The sequence below is a fragment of the Caretta caretta genome, chromosome 5 (genome assembly GCF_965140235.1).
Source record: "Caretta caretta isolate rCarCar2 chromosome 5, rCarCar1.hap1, whole genome shotgun sequence".
Classification (NCBI taxonomy): Eukaryota; Metazoa; Chordata; order Testudines; family Cheloniidae; genus Caretta; species Caretta caretta.
In genome coordinates, this window is record NC_134210.1 from 34,913,120 (window position 1) to 34,940,343 (window position 27,224).

At 41.0% G+C, this 27,224-nt stretch overlaps 1 long non-coding RNA gene across 1 annotated transcript in view; it reads left to right on the forward strand.

The window, feature by feature from the left end:
- The first annotated feature begins 424 nt into the window (after positions 1 to 424).
- The window catches only part of LOC142071995 (uncharacterized), a 31,465-nt gene continuing 4,665 nt past the window's right edge, over positions 425 to 27,224 (forward strand). Inside the window, exons 1-2 of the long non-coding RNA XR_012668277.1 lie at positions 425 to 558; positions 20,691 to 20,830. This is a non-coding gene — a long non-coding RNA (uncharacterized LOC142071995). The remainder of the gene's footprint in view (positions 559 to 20,690; positions 20,831 to 27,224) is intronic.

Below are 27,224 nucleotides of genomic sequence, written 5' to 3' on the forward strand. Positions count from 1 at the left end.
CCTTTGGGAGTTTCTTTGTGTAGGTGGGAGAAGAGGAAATGGAATGATCCCTTTAAGTATTTCAATATAATAAAATATATGCCAATAACATAAAAATAGGAACACCCCTATTTAAAGTGTGCATTGTGTTTAGATTTGGAGTATTTTAAATGCTTATACTGTACAGTATTTTGTTTTCTATCCAAATGCTAGGAATAGGCTTTCTGCCCACTTCCAGCATAACTGCTGGTTGAAGCAAATACTGCCAGCTGCAGAACGTTAACCTTTGTTTTTGCTAAAACATTTCCACATATTACCAGGATAAGCACATATTTTATTTAGAGGGTTCAATGATCTCATATAGCACTTTAAATGGGTTGAGTTGTACTAGGACCAGGCCCCAACAAATGTTGACTTTAGTCAGTCTGATGGACTGCATGTACCAGTAAAGTAATCCAATCTGAATGGAATGCAAACTGGCTCAGACTCTTCTCTTCTAACCATCTGAGCTGAATCTGAATCTAAACCTCTATTACCAAGGAAAATGGACAAAGCAAGGGGCAGATAATGCTAGAAAAGGTAAGAGAAATCATTTGCAAAACTACAGTTGATTAAATACTATTTGTTAAATAATGTATTTGATTAACTTCAGAACATGTTTTGAATGTATTTAATACATTTTGTTTTCATCACTTGCCCTCCTTATAGAACTAATTGTATTGTTAGTGAATATATTTACTTGAGGACTCAATCATGGTTTTGCCATGTGCCCAGACAAAGGGACAGTGCATTTTACCCTTGCCACAAGAGCAGCCCAGGAGAGAGAGATTGTGTATCTGTGTCACAATCTTTCTTCCTATTTCCCCACCCCAGGGAGGAAGTAAACAGAGTCAAGCCTATAGTCAGTGGAGTGTATGTTCCCCAGTACACCAGCTCAGCTTCATTAACTGAGGGGGGATAGGGCAAGCCATTGGGACGGGGCATGTTGGGGGATGGAGCAAGCTAAGGCTCCATCCAGTTCACACCCAATTGCATTCCCTTCCACTAACTAGCATGAGTGGGTGACATAGCTCTGCTAAATCTACTTTTGCCTCCAATAATTTACTTGGCAAATTCTACCGTATTTTTCAAATGATGAATGATTCCTCTTCATTAATTATTTGCTGTCCTGTAATAAGAACCATGTAGTGAACAGGCTTGCAAAAAGAAAGCAAGGGTCTGAACTTCAGTGTAGAGATCTACTGACTTTTGAACCTAGTTAAGGACTAATTTTCTTTCCGTGTTTAGTTATGACATGTTGTTGCTGTTGAAGGCAAATAGTCTTCTGATCACTTCCATCCACTCGGTTATGAAAAGTACTGACTGACACTTTAAAAAAATCCTGAATAATTGCCCTCATTTTATTGCAGTTAAAGATTTGTCCATTTTTAGTGTCATCTCCTGTTTAAAACGTATTGATAAATTTGCTGCGAAGAAGAAAAAGCAACAATGGCTTTGTGGTACTAGCCTTGGAGAGAGAGCAATAGTTTTGTGCATCACCTCTGAGTGTTGTACAATGACAATTGTGCACAAGCCGGTGGTGAAAATTCCAATAGGTGAGCCAGGGATATATGGATATACCAGTAAAACATATTTCACAAGCCTTAAGGATGGGACAGTGTATAACTCCTAGTATAAATAGTGTGTGGTTACACAGGCAGAATGACTGGTCACCATCTGAAGAAGCAGTTATTTACCTTGCATGTGATTGAAGTAGGAATTAAGCATTAATATATATCTTAAGACAACTTACTTATATATGTATTCAATTTGTGTGTTAAGTCAAACTAAATTATACTTAAGGTTGAAAAAATATAGATTATGTGGAGACACAACACAGAGGTTCTGGGAACAGAATCATGCCTAGCCCAGAGATAGTGCATGGGTCACCAACTTAGGCACTCTGTGCTGGCTACAACAGCCCCCACAGCCATTGTAACCTTCCCCTCTGTATTTGTTTGTAGTGCCATGTGTAGACCCACAGACCATGTCCTTGTCACTCTCTACCCCACCCACAATGCCCCACTGCACACTGGCATGGAGAGTCACTGTGGACCACTGCTCTGTGGTGCACAGTAGGTAGTGTAATCTCTGTGTACTGCTCTTCACAGCCTAGCCTTCCTGAACAGCAGAAACTTGGCATTTCCTCTGTATTTTGTCCACTTGTGGCAGAAGGACCAAACAGGATTTCAGTCTAAATGGTGAGGGTGAGTTGGGAAGGCTATCTCAGAAAAAATAACTTTTTTACTGTACCGTGTTGTTTTATGAAAACAGAAATCCTGTTAAATATTGGACATATCAATTCAAGTAAAATGTTCTGGAGCAACATCCTTGACCATTCTTTCCAGCTGATGGACAATGCTGCTACTTTTGCATTATTCAGCTTTTCAATTTATCGCTGATTATTATTTTTTGTATTTCAGTAACACTTAGAGACCCCAACTGAGATTAGGGCTCATGGTACAGAGACTTAGTGTGACAGTCCCTGGCCCCAAAGAGTTTACAATCTAAATTTACAAGACAGACAAAAGGATGTTTATTATATACAAATGTAACAGTGTGTATATATAACAATATATATATTATATCAGATGTGGAATAATGTATACATCTGGCCACTATATTTAATTGGTTATTTTAAAAAAAGTTATTTAGATATTCAATTATAAACTAAACTATTCCCCGGTATTACAACCCAATTATGAACATTTAGGCAAGTTGTCACAGTTTGATTGGGACAATCCCTAAGTCATAACAATCATAACTGTGCCATAAGAATAACGATACACATCTGGGGTCAGGCCCTACAGTCCTTACTCAGGCAACATTTTCATTGACTTGGAGAGGGGAGGAGGATGCTGATTCTTTATTCCTCGCACACCCAACATGGTCACTGAAGTCAGTGGAAATTTTGGGTGCGTAAACAGTGGTGGATTAGCCAATGGGCCCATGAGGCCTGTGCCCATGGGGGCCTGTGCCCATGGACCCCAAAAAATGGGCACCCCGCCCCCCAACAAACAAGCGGCAGGTGGGACAGGGTAGGGGAAGCCCCCATGCCCTGACCCCACTTCCTGGCAGAAGTATCAGGCAGCGGGGGAAGCCCCAGCACCAGGACCTGAGCTGCAGCCCTGGGACTAAAGGAGCTCTGGCTCCCTGCCGCAGCCTCAGGGCTGGGGGAGCTCTCAGTCCTCACTGCAGCCCCAGGGCCCTGGCGGGGTGGACAGAAAGCAGCAAATGGGTTGCGACACTGCAGTGGGTGGGGGACCAGAATGGGGTAGGACTGTGATTTTTATAATGATCTGTCAATGCATGGTTTTGTTAATATGGATTTGATCCATAATCTTTGTTTCTTTTTTAAAGGTGCAATGAAAATTAAGTTTCATGGTTAGTTTTTATCAACTTTACATTCATGTTATCTCCACAGAATCCACACAAAAACCCATGACAGGAAAAGAAAAAGGGTTATGGCTAAATTATGCTTTGATGAGTATCTCATGCAACCCAGCTGATGTCAGTGGAGTTGAATTGGGTGTAAATGAGATCACATTTTCACCTTCTTTGAATTAAACATTGAATAAAGCATGGGACTTTTAAAAAATAAGATGCTAGCTTTTGAAATAATGTTTATATAAATGCATTATTTTAATCCTTTCTTTCCCTCTTTCTGTCCACTCTCTGCCAAAACCATTAGTCTAATTTCTTTAGCTGTTTTAATGATTTACAGCTGTAGCTCACGAAAGCTTATGCTCAAATAAATTTGTTAGTCTCTAAGGAGCCAGAAGTCCTCCTTTTCTTTCGGCAAATACAGACTAACAGGGCTGCTACTCAGAAACTTCCTGTTATTTTTCAGTAGTAGGAAAGACCCATTCTAAGACGAAGTTTGTGTTTAACCACATAAGAATTAACCCTATCAGATATTTTACAGATAAAACTTAGAGGGCCACAACCTCAGTTAGTGTAAATTGGTGTAGCTCACAAGTTTACAATGTTTGAGGAACTACCCCAGAGAAACAAGAAGAAATAAACTGATTCGCTTTTCTTAAAAGGAATTCAAGGAGTACAACAAGCTGCACTCTCTGTAGAGAAGTTTCGGTTAGAGAAATCTTTAAGACCACCTTATGTCCTCCTTCAATTTCCTCTTTTCTGCAGTGATGCCGACAAAAAACTTGACAATTGTAAGGTAGCTGGTGAGCTGAGTCCACTGCTTTTCATACCAGCGAATATAGTTTCATTGTGTCCTTGTGCCTTCTCCATATGTTTGCTTTATTTACCTGTTGCCTGTGGTTTCATAGGGTACGACAGCATTTCGGAGTGAGCGGGAGCAAGCCTTCTAGCCCAGACCAACAGACTTGGGCTAGTGAGGCTCACACCAGTGCTCTAAAAAATAGCTGTACAGACACAGCACTTGGAAATTGCAGCTTGGGCTCTGAAGCTCACCCCCCTCGCTACGCTTCAGATCCTGAGTGCCAGCCTGAGGCACAACTTCAACGCTCTGTCTAACATGAGCCACGCTATCCCACACCTGTTGATTCAGGCTTGGAGGCTCACCCCCGCTCCTTCCAAACTGCTGTGAAGACATGCCCAAAGATGGCTTGGACTGTAAACATTATGGGGTAGGGATCACCTTTTTGTTAAGTTTGCGCGGTGCCTGGCACAATGGAGCTGGTGCCTCTGGGCACTACCATTAATAAATAAATAGAGGTTTAGTGTGATTGCGTGAACAAAACAGCTGCCTTGGTTTGGAAACATAGCAAACACCAAAACTTCTCTAATGTGAGACTTCTATTGTATTATTTTATTTGCCTCTATACAATGTACCAGCCCCTCCTCTATAATGGACTTGTTATATAGGACAGTTCCCTCTGCCAACCAACCCGCGGGCACTTTTCCTTCATATAAAGTGTTTTCTATGTTAGAGAGTCAAAAGTCTTCAGTTCAAATCTCATTGCCTCCTCTTGTTTATGTTGTATGTATGGAGGTGTGACGGTTTGCATTTAGCTCAGAGGACTTGTTCCAGTCTGATGGGTTTGAATGTGTGACCCAAATTTTCAAAGCTGGTAATTTACTCTGCATCTGCAATATGAGTGCCAATATCTGTTGCATGCACACACAGAGAAACCCATACACAGACATTTTCTTGTGCAACGTGAACAAGTTAAATATCCAATAGAGGTCCAATATCTTTTATTGGACCAACTCCAGTTAGTGAAAGAGACAAGCTTTCAAGCTACACAAAGCTCTTCTTCAGGTCTGGGGAAGGTACTCAGTGTCACAGATAAATTCAAAGTGGAACAGATTGTTAAACATAAGGAGTTAACACGTGTTGCAAGAAACCATTCAAAGTGAAGTGGGCAATTAAGATGTCTGCAATCATAGGACAAAGGAGAAGTAGTGGGTTACAGATTGTTGTAATGAGATATAAAATCAGTGTCTGTACTGAGTCCATAATTTTTGATGTCCAAAAAAGTAATGAATTTAAGCTTCCAGGCTCATTTTTTGAAGGTGTTGTGCAGGTTTCTTTGAGGACGAGGACTGACAGGTCAGATATGGAATGATCATTTTGTGCAGTGTTTGCCCACAGATGACAGGGTGTTTTTGTTTTTTCTCATTTTTCTGTGTAAGTTCATTTGAGAGTGTAGTGATTGTCTGCTTTCACCTACATGGTTGTTGTGGGGGCATCTGATGCTCTGGATGAGGTATACCACATGATGTGATAGACATGCAAATGACCCATAGGTCTTGAAAAGTGATATCATGGGGGTATTGATCATTGTAGCAATGGAGATAAGGCTGCAGGTTCTGCATCTCTTGTTATGGCAGAGTCTGGTGCTGCTTTAAGTTGGTTTGTCCTGGTCTATGTGGAGCTTGTGTCTGATGATGAGCTTGGCCCAAAGAGGAGTTTGGGGAAAGATTTCTTTGAGGATGTGGTCCCCATCAAGTATGGGCTGTAATTGTTTGATGATATCCTGTATGGGGTGGTAGGTGACAACTAGGGATATGTGATCCCTGAGGGTTTTTTCCATATATTGAAGCAAGTTCTCTCAGGGAATTAAGGTGGCCCATTCCATGATGCGTTCTACTTCTCTGGGGGCATTTCTGAATATAACCTCCACACTTACCGGACATTTACTGGACCATAGAAGAGATGTACATGACTAGGAATTAGACAAATACTGTGGGTTTGAAACCCAAATTCCACATATATTCAAGCAAAATATTTTTTTTATACAGGAAAACTGGTTGGTGGCTGAGAAGACTTTGATTTGGGAACAGACCATTCTTTTAACAGCCCTTTCTGCCTAATGGTGGATAGGGCTGAATTTCCAAAAAGAAGTGTTGAGGAGGGGCCCAAGGGCCTTGAAATTACTGAGTTTAGAGCTAGATTAAACCTATTTGGCCGTCTCTTTCCTCTCTGTGCATGCAAGAATGATCCCTACAGTATAGTTTTATTGCTTTGTCCAATAATCATTTTAAATGTCTCAGCAGTGGAGATTCCACTGATTATTCAGAAAGACTATTCTACAGCCTAAAGTGTCTGTCTCATTGTTATTAAAGGTTGCCCCCTAAATTAAGCTAAATTTTTGATACATTATTCAATGACTGAAATCAAGACTCACATTTCAGTTAAGATTCAATAGTATTAACTTGCAAAAAAAAGATATGCTCAAAACCTTGAAAAATTTGAAAGGCTTCAAAAGAAACTGTGGAGTTAAAATGAAGACAATCTAAAGACGTAAGAGGTCTAAAAATCAGAAGTGGGACATATTCGTAACTGTAAATATAACAATTCCAGGCTTTTACAAAATAGCATAGCAAAAGATTAAAATACCTCATTTAAAATCAGATCAAACTTAATTAAAGTCAGTTATACTGCTAATTTATTGCTAGAATAATTATTAGGAAAAATATTAATAGCATTTAAAATACATTCAAACTCAATCAAATTGAGGTACCAGTGAGCTGGATAGCTCCCCTTTAGTATCAGATTCACTGGTATCTTTACAAGTTAATTACACAAAGAAAAGCAGCAGCTTCATAGAAATAAAAACCATTTCCCCACCTACATAAGGCATAGGTGCTGGATCTAGGGGTGTTGGGGGTGCTGCTGCACTCTCTGGCTTGAAGTGGTACCATCATATACAAGGTTTACATTTTGGTTCATTGGCTCTCAGCACCCCCACTGTACAAATTGTTCCAGCACCCCTGACATAAGGTGAAGTTTGTATGGAAGCAAAACTGAGTCCGTAAGATTTACGGATATAAATTTTGCTTGTAAGAACATATATTTCTCTCTTGGAGCCAGTGTGGCCTTTGATTCATCATATCAGATATATGTTCATTTTCATTCAGACAAGAAATATTACCTCCTTTTCCCCCCACCAGGTTTATTAACCTTTCATGAGCAATAGACTGTGAAAAAGCAACCAGGCGTGTGTGTATGGTGGGCTTTGCTGAGAGCATATAAACAGTACCATTATTAGAAATGCAAAAATAGTTTGGTGAATTGTAGAATTGGATTGAAGTCCCAAGTAGGATTAAAAAATCAGTCATAGATTTATACAAATACTCCCCTTCACAACCCTTGGGAAAACTCAGGAAAAACACGTTATTGATCTGAAGAAGGTTTTCTATCTCAGCCCTTTCCCTTTTGTCTGCTGTCTTTAGTCCTCTTTTATCTGCCCTAACTTCTACAATTTTTATTTCTTTCTTGAACTTCATTGTTTATTTCAGAAATTCTCTCTAGATCTGACATCTTCCTATTATTAATTTGAACCCATCACTTCTAACTGTATTTCACCCTAACCAAGTCTCCACTTCATGCCATTCAAATACATGGAGACAGACCGTAGTATTTGTCTGAGTTGTTCAATGCCAAAGCTAAGTTTTTAGCTCTTTTACTCTTTTCCCATATAGCAATCTTTCCAGAGCCTTAATGTTTTAGTGCTTCTCTCTGAATACTCTCCAGTTTGTTGAACACAGTCATCTGCTTTTTTCAGTTGTTGTTCTGCAGAGAAAGAACTTTGTGTTGCATGGGAGGGAACCTTGATTTATCTCCTCACTGTAGGTAAAAACGGCAGTACTTTTATCTGGTATTCTGGGATTGTCTATCTAGACATTGGCCACAGGTAGCTGCTGGAAGCTGAGGAATGGTGGTGGTGGTGTGTGTGGGTGGGTGGGGGAATAAGATTGAGTTACAGTGTTATGATGGGAGAAAAAGCCCCGTATGGCTCTTCAGCATAGCAGGGATGTTGTATCTCTTTACCATGCCATGCTAGGACACTGAACATGTGCAGCACCTTATGTTTGTGACAATTAATTTAAAACCCCAACCTTGTGGCTGAGAAAGCTGCATTTGGAATGGCAGCACTGCCACTAAGAGAGAGAGAAATTGAAACATATGAACCTGGACTTCAGAAAAGCAGAATTTGACTCCCTCAGGGAACTGATGGGCAGGATCCCCTGGGAGAATAACATGAGGGGGAAAGGAGTCCAGGAGAGCTGGCTGTATTTTAAAGAATCTTTATTGAGGTTACAGGGACAAACCATCCCGATGTGCAGAAAGAACAGTAAATATCGCAGGCAACCAGCTTGGCTTAACAGTGAAATCCTTGCTGATCTTAAACAGAAAAAAGAAGCTTACAAGAAGTGGAAGATTGGACAAATGACCAGGGATGAGTATAAAAATATTGCTCGGGCATGCAGGAGTGAAATCAGGAAGGCCAAATCACACCTGGAGTTGCAGCTAGCAAGAGATGTTAAGAGTAACAAGAAGGGTTTCTTCAGGTTTGTTAACAACAAGAAGAAAGTCAAGGGAAGTGTGGGCCCCTTATTGAATGAGGGAGACAACCTAGTGACAGAGGATGTGGAAAAAGCTATTGTACTCAATGCTTTTTTTTGCCTCTGTCTTCACGAACAAGGTCAGCTCCCAGACTACTGCACTGGGCAGCACAGCATGGGGACGAAGTGACCAGCCCTCTGTGGAGAAAGAAGTGGTTCGGGACCATTTAGAAAAGCTGGACGAGCACAAGTCCATGGGGCCGGATGCGTTGCATCCGAGAATGCTAAAGGAGTTGGTGGATGTGATTGCAGAGCCATTGGCGTTTATCTTTGAAAACTCATGGTGATCGGGGGAAGTCTCGGATGACTGGAAAAAGGCTAATATAGTGCCCATCTTTAAAAAAGGGAAGAAGAAGGATCCTGGGAACTACAGGCCAGTCAGCCTCACGTCAGTCCATGGAAAAATCATGGAGCAGGTCCTCAAGGAATCAATTCTGAAGCACTTAGAGGAGAGGAAAGTGATCAGGAACAGTCAGCATGGATTCACCAAGGCCAAGTCATGCCTGACTAATCTAATTGCTTTCTATGATGAAATAACTGGCTCTGTGGATGAGGGGAAAGCGGTGGACATTTTGTTCCTTGACTTCAGCAAAGCTTTTAACATGGTCTCCCACATTCTTGCCAGCAAGTTAAAGAAGTATGGGCTGGATAAATGGACTATAAGGTGGATAGAAAGCTGGCTAGATTGTCGGGCTCAACGGGTAGTGATCAATGGCTCCACGTCTAGTTGGTAGCCGGTATCAAGTGGAGTGTCCCAAGGGTTGGTCCTTGGGCCGGTTTTGTTCAATATCTTCATAAATGATCTGGAGGATGGTGTGGATTGCACCCTCAGCAAGTTTGCAGATGACACTAAACTGGGAGGAGAGGTAGATACGCTGGAGGGTAGGGATAGGATACAGAGGGACCTAGACAAATGAGAGGATTGGGCCAAAAGAAATCTGATGAGGTTCAACAAGGACAAGTGCAGAGTCCTGCACTTAGGACTGAAGAATCCCATGCACCGCTACAGACTAGGGACCAAATGGCTCAGCAGCAGTTCTGCAGAAAAGGACGTACGGGTGACAGTGAACGAGAAGCTGGATATGAGTCAACAGTGTGCCCTTGTTGCCAAGAAGGCCAATGGCATTTTGGGCTGTATAAGTAGGGGCATTGCCAGCAAATCGAGGGACGTGATCGTTCCCCTCTATTCGACATTGGTGAGGCCTCATCTGGAGTACAGTGTCCAGTTTTGGGCCCCACACTTCAAGAAGGATGTGGAAAAATTGGAAAACATCCAGCGGAGGGCAACAAAAATGATTAGGGGACTGGAATACATGACTTATGAGGAGACGCTGAGGGAACTGGGATTGTTTAGTCTTCAGAAGAGAAGAATGAGGAGGGATTCGATAGCTGCTTTCAACTACCTGAAAGGGGGTTCCAAAGAGGATGGATCTAGACTGTTCTCAGTGGTAGTAGATGACAGAACAAGAAGTAATGGTCTCAAGTTGCAGTGGGGGAGGTTTAGGTTGGATATTAGGAAAAACTTTTTCACTAGGAGGGTGGTGAAACACTGGAATGCGTTACCTAGGGAGGTGGTAGAATCTCCTTCCTTAGAAGTTTTTAAGGTCAGGCTTGAGAAAGCCCTGGCTGGGATGATTTAGTTGGGGATTGGTCCTGCTTTGAGCAGGGAGTTGGACTAGATGACCTCCTGAGGTCCCTTCCAACCCTGATATTCTATGATTCTATGATTCTATGAAAACATATTCTTAGGATCTGACTTTCAACCCCCCATGCCCAGAGCCTAGGGCCGTGCTAAAATTTATGAGGAATTACGAGCCTATAATTTGCAAGATCAATTACTTTACTGAACATGCAAATTGGGTATTTCTGTGTATAAATGTCCAGTTAGACAACAAATAGGCTAAAAACTTGCTATGTGTGCTCACTCACAGTAGTTGTGCACACATTTGGGAATGTTGTCTTAACATTAGATAGAATCAATAAGGGGCACTAGTGAATCCCTCTTCTTAGTCCTTTCCCATTCAGCTCTGACACACAGCAACCTCTCATATACAACTGCAGTACTCAGTAGATCCCAATCCTAAATGGGAAGGAGGACAGATTAATTTAATTAATTTTAAACTGTAAAGGTTGAGGATCACTCACGAGACAAGTTTGAAATTCTAAAGATCTTTTTCTTCACTTTAAATCCCCTTTAAATTCCTCAGAGATCAAACACACATTTTGCCAAGATACAGATTTGATAAACATATCCCTTAATTCCATCTTTTTAAAAGTGTGTTTCTTAATAAAGTAAAAGGACAAACCCTTCTAATGTCTCACAATGTTCTTTCTTCTCTCTCTTATAGTTTCCAGTTATACTCCAGTTTTTAAACCTTGTATTGAGCAAATCGAATTAAATTGTTAAGCTGTTCATTTAATTAACTAAAAATTGCCTACTCTGTTTTTTAGCTGATAACACATGTTCTCATTCAGTGGACATTCTAAATGTGCAGCTGTAACATATTGCATTTTTTTCAGAAGCGTGGAAATACCCATGAATTTATACTTGTACAAATGTGTGGCCAGATTGAAACTAACATGAAAGCCTGACTCTCCAGGGTGTATATGGGAGCATGCACTGTGAGCACGTCGTGTTCAGTTCTTACTTGTGTATGTAGTACATAATTTTTAAAAGATTCTCAACCCTGAGTTTGTAGTGACAACTTAGCACTGAGCTCAGAATTTTGCACTGGAGGCCCATTCTGATCATCAGGCCTCAGGGATCAAAAATTCAGTTAATCCAAAAGATAATTGGTTTCAGGTTTAGTACAATCTGTACTAGCAAAAATTTCTCCTCCTTAAAGATGATAAAGGACTTTAGAGGTTTTGCAAAAATGGTCGGACTCTTTCTCCATTTGATAAGTAAGAGACAAAGGACTAGTACATTTGCTGAGAGAGGAAGGGAGGAGAGAGGAGAAGGAGAACTCCAGTGCCCTTTCCCCCTGGTCTCAGCTGAAACAGGGGCAGAAGATCCCACAACTAGGGGACAAATAGCCAGGGAAGAACAGGAATTTGTTTAGGCCCTATGTCCTTAGAGTTGTCACAGCTCCAGTCCTAGAGCATCAGCAGCAGTGTTCCCAGGCCCAATGCTGCCGAAGACCAAGGAAACAGGAACGCAGCCCACTCTGTTGAAGATGCCTCTGGTGTTCCTGTGATTTTCGGGGAGAGGGAGGAATCAGCATGGGGGCTCCTGGCTGCTCCCTAAAGAAGCCAGAATAAAGGTGGGGGCAGCTGGATGCCCCAGGAAGGTGATTAGAGTAAGGGAGGAATGTTTTTGTGGGAGGTGTCTCCTTTGAGGGAAGAGTTCCGGTCCCATTGTGGGAAGAAGTGGTTTTTCAGTTCAGTTTCAGAGGATGAGACCAGATTGACAAATAGTACCTGTATTCACATAATCTGCTATTCACCCATCCCCACTGCTCATGCCGTCAGATTGCCCCAGGAGTGAGCAGTTCCTCCTGCCTGTATTATACCTCTGCCCTTGAGAGAGGCAGACAATAGGTCACAATTTCAAGCTGGCAAGTATTTTCCCCCCTTGTTTGCATTCCTGAGCATAACTGCAGGCTCCTGCTTCAGACAAGTTCTGTCTAACTTTATCCAAGGATCACTCACTGAGGACACACTGTTATCATGCCTTGACTGGAAGTCAAAACAATTCACACACTAGAGAGCCCTCTGAAAAACAATGGCTATTTCAAAGAGCCATAAAGAGAAGGGAGGATGGGCATCCTTCCAGTGAACTGAAAAGTCACTCTCCTTTGGGAATGTTCCTATTGCATCAGTCTGGGGCATCATTCACTAAAAATGTGCACGAGTCTTGATATTTAGATTTTGGTTTGTATTTAGGGGGTGTACAGAATCTTTTGTATTCATACACAGCACTGTTTTAGAAATCACCTAAAACCTATGAAAGGCAAGAGGGTAAAGATGCTCACTACATGATGTTCTAATAAATATTCAGCGAACACTAGGATGTGAGCAAATAGTCAGTTTTTATTGGCTATACTAATACTTGTCCTGCAATTTAGACCCCAGATGTATCCAGTCTAGTAAAAGAACTATGATATATTTTTTTTAAATACAGAAAGTAGACACTCCCACCCCCATCTGCAACTTGCAAAATGTAAGAGAAATGGAAGCAGCTAAAAAGCAGAAAAAGTAGTTAAGAAGGAAACACTGGAGAAAATTAGACTTTTGTTTGTGTGAGAGATCTGGCAAAGAAGATGGAAGGTGAAAGTGAAAAATAAGGACAAAGGGGTGAATAGAAGATAGAAAAATAGTTTGTAAGAACTATGGCTGAAATCCTAGCTCTCTTGATGTCAATAGGAGTTTTGCTTTTGACTTCCGCAGGGCCAGGCATTCACCCCAGAAGTATTAGAGTTGTTAAGACTAGTGTAGGAGGATCTAGCAGAAAAAAAACATCTGAGGTAAAAACCGTGAAGAGGGACTTAATGTGTAAAGTAATCTGAGGAAAAGCTGAACATTTTCCAGAGTTCTTTTGCAGCACGATTTTGAGAGATAAAAAGAACAGAAGTGAACCAGAGCAATGGAGTGTGATCCCAGGAGTTTAAGCCTAGGTGTCATTAGGCTAATTCTGGTTTTTCATCTCATGGCTCCCCTTATCAAATTGCCAGACATATATTAGAAAAATATATAATCCTGCATTCAGAACAGGTATGAAAAAGCAAATGTAATATTTGTCAAAATACTGCAATTATAAAGAATATCCAACATTTGAATCTAGGTCTGTCTGAGATACTGTCTGGACGTGTACTACACTGGAAAGTTTGGAAAATTAGCTAAATGGAGGTAAACCACAGGGACTAAAATAGGAAGAAGATGATATTCTCTTGTTAAAAATATATTTACTGAATTTTTGGCAGTTGTGGAACTTCTGCTTGGGGTGGAAGAGAATCACAACAACAAAGCAGATGTTATTACATGTTATAATATGATTTCAGTGTTGCAAATTAGAAGGGCTCTACCTGAGATGTTTCCTAGACTTTGAAAATTTTTCAGAGCCTTTGAGAACAAGTAGTCACTATAATGCAGGGGGAAAAGATATAAAATCTCTGAATTTCCTACCAAATTATTGTGTGAATTATACCATTTCAAGCCAAATTAATAATAAGCTATTTTAAATATTGGACAACATGAGGGCCTTAAAAGTTATTAATGACGCCTTTAAAACTTTTGGGCTAGATTTTCTGACGTATGACTGTTCTTGTTTGGGTTCAATTTGCATCAGTAAAATGTGTGGCCATAATCTTATGCCTCTGACTATTATTAGTGTCATAAAGCCCACTGGATTCCTCAGGGAACTCTTTGGGTAAGCCCTATACTGCAATTAAAACCTGCAGTTGGCCCGTGCCAGCTGATTCAGGCTCAGAGGGCTCAGTCTAAGGGGCTGTTTAATTGGGGTGTAGATGTTCAGGCTCAGACTGGAGCCCAAGCTCTGGGACCCTGAGAGATGGGAGGGTCCCAGAGCTTGGGCTGCAGCCCAAGCCTACATATCTACACTGCAATTAAACAGCCCTGTAGCATGAGCCTTGTGAGCCCAAGTCAGCTGGCATGGGCCAGCCATGGGTTTTTAATTGCAACATAGACATACCCTTCAACTCTATGTAGTTTCAATTCCATATCCCCTGTCCACACCATTCCGTTGCTAATCCATTGTCTCAGAGAAAGATGGGAAGATGCAACACTATATCTGCATGATCAACCTGGTACTTTTTCCCCCAGAACTTTTCCCCCTTCCTTGAACTTTTCTATGGAAGGGCAGAAGTTAAACACAAGGATCTAATGGAATCTTTGGGGAATGAACGGAGTAGCATCAGAAGAAAATAACCTGAACTCTCAAATGCAGCTCTTTGTTAAAAAAACAAAGCAAAACAAGAAAAACAAAAACGTACTAGTGCTTAATGATAAGATCCTAGCAAACTTACAATAGAAGCTGACCCTTAATGACCAGGAATGACAAGTATTTAGGGCATTCTGCTATCTTAAGAGATCTTTTTTTTTGGTGCATAAGAGATAAACAGGATATGTGCTATTCTTTTATTAGATACACATTGCATAGATGACATTGATGGTCTCAGTATCTGTACCATAGCTTTATGACTTTTAAATGTATGTACAGATTCCTGCATTATTTATCAATTCTACTTTGAATTGCACATTTCTATGCCTTGTACACTTCTTGTCAGACATTTACAAAATTTAAACAGTTTTTTTCATTGTGTTTTATTGATTTCTTTTAATTTGTCTGTGATGTTCCCCTCTGGTGTGGTCTGGACAGGTGGATCTGCTAGGTCACTCCAATCCTTGACTCTGGAAGCCAGCCCTACCCTGCTCTGCTGTGAGAACCCCCACTCTCGAGCTGTTCACGCACAGCCTCTGGCATGTAGCCTGCTCCCAGCTACTTGCAACCGAATGACACTAGCCAATATCTCCAGTCCCAGACATAACCCTAGGAACCTCCATCTTGCAGTGTCCAGTTATGCCTGCTGGATGCTGCAAGCTTATGTGAATTCATCAATTTAACAAAGAAATTGATATGTTACCAGGCTTGTTATCCCAAGGGGAGTCTCTGACATGCTTCCAAACCAAATGCACTGCTTCAGGTAGAACAAACAAACAGATTTATTAACTACAAAGATAGATTTTTAAGTGATTATAAGTGAAAGCACAACAAGTCAGATCTGGTCAAATGAAATAAAAGCAAAACGCATTCTAAGCTGATCTTAACACTTTCAATGCCCTTAAAAAACTTAGATGCGTCTCACCACAGGCTGGCTGGTTGCTCTTTAGCCAGGCTCTCCTCTTTGATCAACACTTCAGTCGCTTGGTGTGGTGTCTGTAGAAGTAGGTGGAAGAGAGAGAGAGAGCATGGCAAATGTCTCTCCCTTTTATCATGTCCTTTCTTCCCTCTTGCCTCCTCTCCCCCCCTCCCCAAGTCAGGTGAGCATTACACCTCATCGCAGTTCCAAACTGACCAAAGGAAGGGGGGTGAGTCACTCAGAGTCAAACAGATCCTTCTGTTGTTGCCTAGGCCAGCGTCCTTTGTTCCTGTGAGGCTGGGCATGCCCTGATGAGGTGTGAACTGCCTCTCTGTTCTTGGAGAGTTTTTTCCTGGGCTTGCTTTAAGCCATGAGGATACATTTTTAGCCTCATAACTATCTACATTACTATAACAACCATGCTCAGTGCATCATGAGCCTTCCAAAGAAACTCAACATGACAAACTTTGCATTGGATGCCATACAATCATTTTACAAGGATGTACATGGGGGTGGGGTGCTGGGTATTCCTCCGAGGTACAGAGCATCACACTGTCTCTGATGCATTATGATATGGGAAAATGAATACATTTAATACAATTACTCTGGTTTGGCCTATTGGATGGGAAAGAGTTTCTGGCATCCGTCATAGTTTTTCCTTTCTAGTTAATAAAAATATTTACTGGAATTTGTACTGGAGAAAAAGCATGTCAGGTTGGAAGATAGATGGCTGAGCTAAATGCTACTGATTTAGGAAGATTTTTCTCCTCTTAATTTCATGAGATTGAAGACTGTAGTGAAAAAAGAAGTGGAGAGAAAATATCCTTTGAAGAATACTCAGTGTTGTAACTTTACAGAAAGTCAGAGGGTGAAAGTTTCAAAGCAAAGAAGTACATCTGGTTTCTCTGTAGATCACTACACTACCCTTGTGGCCTGATCCAGCTCCATTAAAATAATTGGAAAAAATCCCACTGATTTCAGAGAGCAGTTCAAGCTGTTATAAATACAGTATGTTTCAAATTGGAAATAAGGAACAAATTTTTAACAGAAAGGGTGGTTAACCACTGAAACAAACTACCAAGGGAAGAGGTGAATTCTCCATCTCTGGTTGTCTTCATATCAAGACTGGATGCCTTTCTGGAAAATATGATTTTCAGAACACAAGTTACTGGGCTCAGAACAGCATTAAGTGGCTGAAATTCGATGATCTGCGATATACCAAAAGTCAGGTTCAAACTAGAGGATCTCATGATCTCTCCTGTCCTTAAACTTTATTAGTAATACATAAATAGGCAAATAATGTGAAAAAAGAAAAAAATGGGCCATTGCCATATTTGTGTATGGCCTCACATTCAGCAGAGTCTGGGGTGCTTGAATCTGAAATTTTGGGTTGGATCTAGCTCCATTTTGAAAATGTCCTATCCTCATATTTTTGTTCATTAAAGTGAAAGAGACAAGCTAGAAGGAGCATGTTTAGTCAGAACTTTGCAGATAATACCAGTGAGATACTGCTATCTTAATGGCAGTGTTGCCGGCACAGAGTGCCCGAGGCAAGCAACAGCTGGGTTCATTGCCCAGTGTGCATTGTGCCAGTGATCACAACGGGGTGGAGAAGCAGAGAGATTTATTTGAAGCGCAGGGAGACTGAGCTGTTGCAAATCCTGCAGCAGTGCAGCAAATTCCAATATACATTTTATACCTTTTCCTATTTCACTACACAAGCTTATACAACCAATTACCTGTTGCCCCATACAATACCGTAGCCAATCAGCTAAAGCAGCCAGTTGTGTTTTTCCTCAATAGCATTGCCCGCGCCTTGCCTTATTTGGTCCTATTTGTTACTGGTTTTTGCTAAACATTTCTGCCTTATCTATCTGTTTCCCAGGCCGAAGCTGGCCTTGGCTGGCGAGCCGTGTGCAAACCTGTCTGTTTGTGTGCTAGCTTCCTCAGAGTTATGCAGGGTCACAGAAAGTTCAAGGAGCAAAGGGGCCTCAGTTTATCTGGGCCTAGAGCAAGAGGGCTTCATCGACACTCGTGGTCTTCCACCCTCCCGAGTACCCAGTGTCGTGCCCAGTGTCATCAACAGCAGAGATGTTTCCATTTAAACAACATATATTTATTGGTACTTGGGTTATCCATTCAACTACAGGGTCAATGGATATTATGTTAGAGGTATTTCTTTTCCCAAGAAGTCATTGCAGACATTTCCAATACAGCTGCCGTGTCAATACAGAGTGAGTAACTGCAAGCAGCTCTTTGGGTTTGGCATATAGCCAAGATGATGTCATATCTGCCATATGAATAGATACAGACAGAATTTAGAAAATGCTTTAACAGTAGCAATTGCAGACTCACAAACCCTGGTTGATTGCACGCAAATGCAGCTATATCATATGAGTTAGAGGTGTTTATTATCTTATTTTGTTGTTGATTACAGAAGCAAGCTTCTTCTGTGTGATGATGTGAGTTATCTTTACTCTTTGTTCTTAAGTAATTTTCCATGTAAATACAAGCTATTCACGTAGAATTTAGTGGAAAGGATTAAATTTAAATTATTCAAATCAGAACATTGTCAAAAAATTGTTTTCTAGTGTAACTGAATGTATGAATTAATACTTGGAAATGTTCTACCTTTTTCATTTAAGACAATGGAGAAAGACAGAATTTTGCTTCATCGTTTTTCTTTGATTGGTACTTTAAATACAGCTAGCCCTTTCCCAGAGTCAAACTGGTAACATGCCTCTCACATTTTCTCCAACAAAATAAATAAATAAATAAAATTGTTAGACCCTCCCCTCCCTTGGTTACCTTACCTTAGACTCTTGTCCACTTAGGGAGACTCTAAAGAAAACAATTCCTCTGAAGGCCACAGGTCTGCTGGAGAGGAATGTTCACTACAAAGCTTTAAGCCTGGAGGCTTTCGATGGGGTGAAAGAGGGAGAGAGAGTGCTCACATTTATTGACAGAGAAGAGAAGGAGATGAGCTTGAGGCCCTGATATAATGCAAATAGTGGATAGAGTGGTCGTGTCTAAGGGCTTGTCCACACTGGCACTTTACAGCGCTGCAACATGCTCGCTCAGGGGGATGAAAAAACACCCCCCTGATCACTGCTAGTTTCAGCACTGTAAAATGCCAGTGTAGACAGTGCAGTGTAGACAGTGCCCTTAGACAGTGCACCCCGTGTTAAAGCAGCAGCACTTTAACATGGCCAGTGAAGATGTGCCCTAACAGTGTTTTGAAGGCAAAGAGTGCTACAGATTGCTTTCTGTACTGGCTCCCCATTGAATACAGAGTAAACTTCAAGATTTGGACAAGCCCTCCATGGAGCTACCTGAGAGACACTCTTTTCATAACCATGGCCGCGCATATGGGTAAGTTCCTCTGGAGCAATGAACCTGACCACCAATAGCAGAAGGCTCATGGCCACAAAAGACAGAACCTGCACCTTCACGTTTTGCTTGTCTGCAGGGAAAAACATAGAAATTAATTGTTTTTTTCTTACTTATGGAAGGTGTGACCGGTGTGCCTGGGGCAGCCCTCACTAGAAATGCCACGGTCAGGGCAGGCTGCACAAAGGAAAGCAGATACTCCCAAGACTGGTGGGTAACACTGAAGTTAAACTTCCCAACCAGTCATAAACTGTGCTTCTGATCCTCCAGACTGCTTATCAAGAAGCAAAAAAAAATCACACAGCCCTCTTTATTGCATTCCAGTTCTCTGGCTCGCAATCAGCACACAGATCCAGTACAGTGAGAAGCTATTTGGAACCCTGCTCCCTAGACACAAAATATTTTTCTGACCCCAAAGGGTCAGCCAGATTACCAGGTCAGTATAGGTTTGGATCTTACCCAAAATACCACACTGCCAGCCAATCCTTTAGTGTCTAAAACTAAAGGTTCATTATAAAGAAACAGGAAAAAACAAGAAGAGAGATGTTAAATGGTCAGATGGTCACATACATACAAAGACTTCAAAGTCCATCAGATTCCTAGCATTACAGGTGAGTTTGCTGGCTTCAAAGTCTCACATCCACAGCTTGGGATGGGTCATTCAGTTCTTTGTTCAGAGCTTCATTTGTAGAAAGGTTACTCCAGAGGTGAGAAGCAGGACTGAAGACAAGAATCAGGAGTGAAGACCAAATGGAGAAGATGCAGCTGCCTTTTATATTCTTCTGCCACACGGCTTGTGCTTCATTTGTCTCAAACACAAGCTGCCTAGCACATGGTTTGGAAGCCTTAGAGTTCTTTCCATAGGCATGCCCCTGCATGCCTTGCTGAGTCATAAGGTGTATCCCTTGCCTTCTCTCAATGGGTCAGTAGTATAGCTGATGCTCCTTAATGGGCCACCAAGCAGAGTAGGCCGTGCTGATGCCAGACTGTCTGAGGGTGTCACCCAGAAGCACAGCACAAGTTTTGAAATACAGACATACATTCATATCTATAACCCATAATACAAAGGTGACACAAACATATAAGCAAGATCATATTTGGCAAATTATAACATTTTTGCAGATACCTTACATGGCATATCTGGCATAACTCATCTCAATTTTACAATATTGGTATTCATAATATCCTAAAGTGTCCCCCAGATTCCACACAGTGTCACAGAAGGTACTCAAATACTGTGGTGATGGGCACCACCATGAGAACCTCTATAGACAGAAGTCCACCAGTGGCAAAGGAAGTGCATGAACTGAGTCGGCTGAATACAAGCATTATATAAGATTTTAATTTCAAATTTCATACTGTAAAAAAAGAGAAAAAACCCAACACATTGTCAGGGATGGTTTTGGGGAAAATGTGTGCACCATATACTTCCAGGCTGCAGAAGATTGTGTAGTTGGATAGTAAGGGGCAGCAATTATTATTTATATTACTGGTAATAGTGAAAAGCTTGTGATCACTATTTCTCTACTAATTTCAATACATTTTGCTTAAACCAATTTTTGTCTGACTTTCATTTTAACATTCCTGTACTATTCAAACCACTTCGACCTCCTTTTCCCTATACAGGATCAATATACCCTTTCAGCAGCTGTTGGTAGCCTCCGCCTGTTTTCAATCTCATGTCCTGTTATTACAAAAATGAAACTGGAAGCTTCTTCTCCACCGCCTCCAATACAGTGAGGACAGCGTGGCCAGTGGGACACCAGGTACTGTTAAAAAGACCGACAGACACATAGGGCAGTTTTAAATGGTCTCCCCTTCCCCTCCCAGAGGGGTTCTGCCTCTCTGTGCCCCAGACCAGCTGCTGCAATGTGTCTGGCTGCTGTGCATTTTCACCCTTTAGAAGGCTGCACATATTTTTCCTTTTTTTTTCCTGTCCCTCATTTTGTTGCTGTCTTACCCTATTTGTTTGTCACTTTCCTTTTACTCCCTACTCAATGTTGCAATGTATCCTTTCACTGGATTTTTTCCGCTCTGGTCCTTTTCTTGTCTCTCTTATTTGCCCTAATCATGTTTGAAGCTGAGTCAAACATACAAATCCATGATGTTCAAGGGGGTTTAGAATAGGCAGAACGTGAAGTATGTGTAAGAAAATCTGCAGTCTTGTAAGCAAGGTAAAGTCACACAGACAAAATCTGGTGTAACCCATTGTCAAGAAATTGCTCACTATCACAAACAACAGGCCAGGTGCTCTCCAGCAAGTTGCAGACAGATTGTGTCTGCCTCCTGCATGAGTTCACTTACTGCCCCTCAAGGCCAAATGTAGGGCTTATCTACATGGAAAATTGCACCAGTTTAATGTAAGTTGTGATTTTAAACTCGTGGATGCTCCTAATTGGTTTAATTCAGGCTAATTTTGAATTAATTTAAATCAAGTCCTATTGATTTAAACTAAACAGCAGTTAACCATTCTAAAACTGAGAAACGAGCGTCCACACAGGAGTTTGCACCAGTTTATCTAAGCCACTCTAACTATACCTGGCAAGTTTGTGCAGAGACAAGGCCAGACTGAATGAAGTTATGTATGGTAATGGCTTCCGTACAAGGAGTTCACAGCTAAGAATACAAGTCTTTGAAAATTCCTAGAGAAACTAGGTAGTACCCAAGAAGTTCCTAGATTTTAATTGTTATACAAATGTGCACAGGCAAAAAATTCTGGAACTTTTGTATAGTGCCGAGACATATACTGTGCTATCCAGATAAAATAACGGGCCTGTGATGGTTTTTGTTTGTTAGTTAAATATTGCAATTTCACACAAGACCCCTCTCTCTTACACCAGTTTAAGGCCATGATTCAGCAAAGTACTTCTGCGGCCACTTAACTTTAAGCATGAGTAACCCTCCCATTAGGAATTCAGCAAAGCACTTAAGCAAATGCTTAATTTTATTCATGTACTTAAGTATCATTTACTCCAATGGGACTTAAGCGTATTGCTTAACTTTAAAGACATGCTTAAGCACTTTGCTGAATAGAGATAGGATCACTCACTTGCTGAAAATTAAGTGCTTTGTTGAATCACGGCTTAACTCAGGAGTAACTACTGAAGTCAGTGGAGTTATAAAAGTGTTCAGACAGGTGGAAGAGAGAGAATCAGGTCTGTTATTTCGGTGTAACTGTTCTAATTAGAAAGGGCATTTAAATCTATAAGTGTTAGCAAAAGTTTTGAGAGAAAGGTGGTAATATCTTTTATTGGACCAACTTCTGTTGGTGAGAGAGACAAGCTTTCAAGTTACACAGAACTCTTCTTCAGGTTTAGAAAAGGTAATCAGAGTGTCAGATCTGAATTCAAGATGGGACAGGTTGTTAAGCATAAGCTGCAAGAGAACCATTTAAGATGAAGTGGGCAATTGACAATTCTGCAGCCATAGGGCAAAAGAATCATAGAATCATAGAATATAAGGGTTGGAAGGGACCCCAGAAGGTCATCCAGTCCAACCCCCTGCTCGAAGCAGGACCAATTCCCAGTTAAATCATCCCAGCCAGGGCTTTGTCAAGCCTGACCTTAAAAACCTCTAAGGAAGGAGATTCTACCACCTCCCTAGGTAACGCATTCCAGTGTTTCACCACCCTCTTAGTGAAAAAGTTTTTCCTAATATCCAATCTAAACCTCCCCCACTGCAGCTTGAGACCATTACTCCTCGTTCTGTCATCTGATACCATTGAGAACAGTCTAGAGCCATCCTCTTTGGAACCCCCTTTAAGGTAGTTGAAAGCAGCTATCAAATCCCCCCTCATTCTTCTCTTCTGCAGGCTAAACAATCCCAGCTCCCTCAGCCTCTCCTCATAAGTCATGTGTTCCAGACCCCTAATCATTTTTGTTGCCCTTCGCTGGACTCTCTCCAATTTATCCACATCCTTCTTGAAGTGTGGGGCCCAAAACTGGACACAGTACTCCAGATGAGGCCTCACCAATGTCGAATAGAGGGGAACGATCACGTCCCTCGATCTGCTCGCTATGCCCCTACTTATACATCCCAAAATGCCATTGGCCACAAGGGCACACTGCTGACTCATATCCAGCTTCTCGTCCACTGTCACCCCTAGGTCCTTTTCCGCAGAACTGCTGCCTAGCCATTCGGTCCCTAGTCTGTAGCTGTGCATTGGGTTCTTCCGTCCTAAGTGCAGGACCCTGCACTTATCCTTATTGAACCTCATCAGATTTCTTTTGGCCCAATCCTCCAATTTGTCTAGGTCCTTCTGTATCCTATCCCTCCCCTCCAGCGTATCTACCACTCCTCCCAGTTTAGTATCATCCGCAAATTTGCTGAGAGTGCAATCCACACCATCCTCCAGATCATTTATGAAGATATTGAACAAAACCGGCCCCAGGACCGACCCTTGGGGCACTCCACTTGATACCGGCTGCCAACTAGACATGGAGCCATTGATAACTATCCGTTGAGCCCGACAATCTAGCCAGCTTTCTACCCACCTTGTAGTGCATTCATCCAGCCCATACTTCCTTAACTTGCTGACAAGAATACTGTGGGAGACCGTGTCAAAAGCTTTGCTAAAGTCAAGAAACAATACATCCACTGAAGGTTAGTGGGTTACAGATTGTTATAATGAGTCATAAATCCAATGTCTTGATAGAAGTGATGAGTTTAAATGTCTAGCAGAGTTATGAATTTAAGCTCCCAGGCTCGTCATTTGAAGTTGTGCAGGTTTCCTTTGAGGATGGTAAGATGTGGAGTTATCTCTTTGTGAAAAATGTTCGCCCAAAGGTGATAGGGTGTATCTGTCTCTATTTTTTTGTGTGAGTTCATTCAAGAATGCAGTGATTGTCTAGTTTCACACACATAATTGTTGTAGGGGTATTTGATGCATTGGATGAGGTATACTACATGTTGTGGTAGGCATGCATAGGACCCATGGATCTTGAAAGGTGGTATTGTGGGGGATATTGATCATCATAGCAATGGAGATACGGCTGCAAGTTTTGCACCTGTTGTTATGACAGAGTCTGGTGCTGCTTTCAGTTGGTGTGTCCCGGTCTGTGGAGAGCTTGCTACTCCTGATGTGGTTGCCAAGATTGGTTGGGTTGACTGGAAGCTAGAAGAATGGATTGGAGAAAGCTATCTTTCAGGATGTGGTTCTCATCAAGTAAGGGTTGTAATTGTTTGATGATATCCTGTATGGGTTCCAGTGTGGAGTGACAACTAGGGGTGTGCGATCAGTGGATATTATTTTCCTCTATTTAAGCAGTTTGGGTACTTTTAAAAAACAATTTCAACATTGTTCAGTACCCAAGTGAAACTGGTACAAAAGACCATCATTAGGCAATATCCTCTCAAGAGACTGCACCAAAATAGCCCCAGTTATATTGGTTTGGTTTCCTTTTTCACACCAGTTTAAAACTGGTGTAAATGGTGGCTTCAGTGGTTCTGCTCCTGATTTTCACTGGTGTAAGTGAGAGAAGGATCAGGCCCTTTAGGTACAATAGTGCTCGATCTTTAGATGCAACTATTTGGTTGATCTCCTGAGTGAGACAGATTTCACTGTTTATTCCATACCTTCCTCTCTTTTATATAAACAAATTAAATTCCCTTGAAGTTCACTTATCGATAGAGAATTGTATTGAAGCCACAACAAACTTTGTACCATGCAGTTGTTTGCTTTCTTCCAGGAATCTTTGAATGCTTCCTGTTGTTTATTAATAATGTCTTACTACAGGCTTGCTGAAACATTTCCGGGACCCTTCCCCACAGCATTGCTGTGGTTATTTCACAAGCACTTAAACCCCAGAATAACGTTTTTTAGCAAAAATGAGACTATGCTGTTAAAAACCACAATCTCTGCACTGCTGGGGGAGTGATCCAGAGCAAGCAGGAAACGCTGGCAAGCCTGAAATAATAAACAAAATAATAAAATTCTTACTAAGTATATTTTAGGCATATAAATTATTTTAAAGTCCAAACTGCCAAACTGGTAGAGGGTGAGGAGAGAAGGACCAGAAACATGCAAGGATATCAGAGGAGGACAACAAATACAAGAGAGGGGACCTGAGATACAATCATAATGAATTATTTGATGTTATTTAAACGTGGTTATTGGAAGTTTTCATTTACCAAAACACCTATTTTTGGCAAACAAAAATGTTATCACCACTTTGATAACTTTAAAAAAAATTAAAAATATTTGAAAACAAACAAAACAAAAAAAAAATGGATCCCTCTCAAGCATTACCTCCTCAACCCTCTCCCCAACTTTGACATTGACATTTTTTCATTAAAATATGTTTTTATTTGTGTGTTAGTTTGTATTAATAACTCATAGTGTCTATAGAGCACTGCTCAGACATTAGCTCAGTAACTCTCATGCAACTTTCCTGTAAAGTAGGTACATACTATTCCCATTTGATGGCTAGGGAAAATGAGGCAGAGAGATTAAACATATATCCAGGACCAGAAAGGGAGTCAGTGTTAGAGATGGTATTAGTATTGAAGAATATTAGGCTGTTAAGGCTGGCTTGTGTTCAGACAGTTTCCCTTGTCTCAAGTGAAGGGGACAAAAGAGAGAGATTGAAGGTAAATATCTTGGAACATGTTTTGATTAAGCTAAGCTGACTTTAAGAAAATTTTGCCTACATAAAGGACTGCAAGATGACATTCTAATAGTAAAATAATCCACACTAAATATTGGCAAATAGTCTAGTTTCACCATTTGCCCTTTTTAAATTCCAGAAACATTATCACATAATTCAGAGGTGCCATGAATCAGTAGTAAAATACTGCTTGCCCTGGACTGATGGAAATCTTTGTTTGCGTACTTAAGATATAAGGCCATTAATGTGAAAGCCACACCGTCTCTTCCAGGCCTTGCTGACTAATTCTAAGATGCTAGAGGAAAGAAGAGAGTACAAGCCACCATACTTTCAGCTTTATACTCCTTTGAGAAAACCAGCGATTACTTAGTACTATTACTACTATATGGTGGAGTCTTCTGAAGATTTTGTTCTGTATATATCTAATGTGTGGCCCCTGAGGCAGTGTAGTCCACAGGACTAGGTTCTAATCTTCATTCTGTCGTTAGTTCAGCAGGTGACTTTAATCAAATCAGTTAAGCCCTCTGTGCCTCAGTTTCCCCATCTTTAAAATGGGCATAATGATACCCCCATTGTGAAGTGCTTTGACATAATCAGCATTATTGTTGTTAATTGAATCCCAGAAATGTCATTAGATAAAATGCTGATGGGAAATCAGCAATATTGTGTATGATAAATATCACTTTGTCTGTTGCACGTTTGTTTTATTGGCAGATTTAGTTATTGGTAGTCACATAATTTGTGAAAAGAATGAGTCTTCCTTCCCACCCCTTCAGTCCTCCCAGAGAAAGAGCAGTGATTCGTCCTGCATCACTTTTTCCTTCATAATAATGGATTACAACTGAATTCATTATGTATTCCACAGGGAAATTACAGGATTGTTTCTGCTTCAGTAATGGAACAGTGAATCACATTTAATGAAAGAAAAGCATGATGCTAACAGTAACTTAAATATGTGATGTAGTATTCTTGAAAAGAACTGAATGGATGCTCAGGGGCAGATTCTGATCTTATATACAGTTGAATAAATCTAGAGTAACTGAATTGGCCTTATATGTTCCTGAAAAATAAGTTTCCAAATTCTCTGCACTCATAACTTCATTTACTTCAATCAGCATGAACTAGACCCAGGAACTGCAATTCCAGATCACATGAAGGAGCCGTAGACTGATCTGAATTACATGGCCAGACCGTTGGCTGGTGTAAATAGATTAAACTCCATTGTAGTGAATTGTTTTTGGAGAGAGTTTCCATTTTGGAAGATGCAGAGCTCAGCACATGAAAGGAGACTACATAATAATTTCTGAACAAATTGCTGTCTCGTCATCTGGCAGTATGCCTAGTAGTGCAAAGTTAAGACCTATAAGAGAGTATTCATTGTTGTCTAGTACAACCAGGGCCCCCCACAGTCTTTTCAATCTGCTGGATTTAAACTCTATGGCAAGCCCTGCTGATCTCTGTGGCATACATGCACTGAACACTGAGACAAACTGGACATTTCATGACACATTGAATTGCAGAGAGAACATTCAATACAGCAGATCATACTAAATTG